The following is a 1,302-nucleotide window of genomic DNA, read 5'->3' as shown; positions in this document are numbered from 1 at the left end:
CCTCCCCGCGCGCACACACACACACAAACAAAAACAAAAACACACACGTAAACAACAAAATGCAAAAGGGTTGCTTTGTTGGCTCTGAAAAGTTGGGTCATGGACATTTCATGACAGTGGTGTACAAAGACAACAAGGACAAGGCTGAGACTCCAGAGCCAGAGGCAGGCAATGGAAGCCTGTGGCTAAGACACTCGTTCTTTGCATCCTAGGGCCAAAGAACCGCTCGCTCCCTGTCAGCAGCTTACTTGCCCTCTAGATTGCTCTTTGTTCTCACCCTCTCACTCTCTTGATTTCTCCAAATCAAGCCCCATTCCCCTGCACTCTTTCTCTAGACAGAGTTGAGAAGCAAAATGTGCTGTGGCATTATAGCCCTGATCCAGCAATGAGAAAACCCAGATCCCTCTGATGCGCATCCCCAAAGGCAACTTTAGATTATAATTCTACTCTTTTTTAAATTTTATTTTATTTTATTTTACAATACCATTCAGAAAAACATGGAACGCTTCACGAATTTGCGTGTCATCCTTGCACAGGGGCCGTGCTAACCTTCTCTGTATCGTTCCAATTTTAGTATATGTGCTGCCGAAGCGAGCACATAATTCTACTCTTAATGTTACCAGTGAGTCCAGTTGTCCCCCTTTGGTTCCTAGTCTCATTGATTAAAAAGGACTCAGACTCAGACTTGTGACTATTTTATTAGCGTTTGAGAGAAAATCAACAGGGCAGGCAAGCTGTAAATCTTAGCAGTTGCCAGGAAGAGGGATATGGAGAAGAAAGAGAGGAATGCCATTTTGAGTTAGGGTCCAAGGAAGCAGGCATGCTGGACAATGAAGGCTGGCAAGTAGCTGTACGGAAGAAAGGAAGGTAGGCTTCAGTAAAAAGGCGAGAAAGCCCAGAGAGACAGTCAAAGCATGATTAGGCTTTTGGCCAGCATCTGAGAAAGAAATAAAGAAAGGAGAGGGAAGAACATGCTTGTTGCTTGACCAAGGGTCTGAGTTCAGAGGGCACGCCATTCCAGTCTCCTATGTCCCAGAAAAAGAATTTTATCAGGGACACCCAACTAGAAACTGTTACAGCCAGGGCTACACAGAGAAACCTTGCCTGAAAAAAAAAGAAAGTAAGAAAGGAAGGAAGGAAGGAAGGAAGGAAGGAAGGAAGGAAGGAAGGAAGGAAGGAAGAAACCATTAAGGCAAAACACAACTATTGTTGCAAAGAGGATAAGACATTACCTAAAGCACAGTGTGAGTGACCGTGGCTCAGGAACACAGACTCAGGTCACCCAAATCCCATGTTTCGATG

At 44.7% G+C, this 1,302-nt stretch overlaps 1 non-coding gene across 1 annotated transcript; it reads right to left on the bottom strand.

The window, feature by feature from the left end:
- Positions 1-491: 491 nt before the first annotated feature.
- On the bottom strand, positions 492-598 carry LOC121831834 (U6 spliceosomal RNA). The gene has a single exon (XR_006075439.1). It is a non-coding gene; the product is annotated as a U6 spliceosomal RNA (small nuclear RNA).
- Positions 599-1,302: the final 704 nt, after the last annotated feature.

The sequence above is a fragment of the Peromyscus maniculatus genome, chromosome 8, assembly GCF_049852395.1.
Source record: "Peromyscus maniculatus bairdii isolate BWxNUB_F1_BW_parent chromosome 8, HU_Pman_BW_mat_3.1, whole genome shotgun sequence".
Taxonomy (NCBI): Eukaryota; Metazoa; Chordata; class Mammalia; order Rodentia; family Cricetidae; genus Peromyscus; species Peromyscus maniculatus.
The sequence above is the reverse complement of the archived record's forward strand: the minus strand, read 5'-3'. Positions and strand labels throughout refer to the sequence as shown.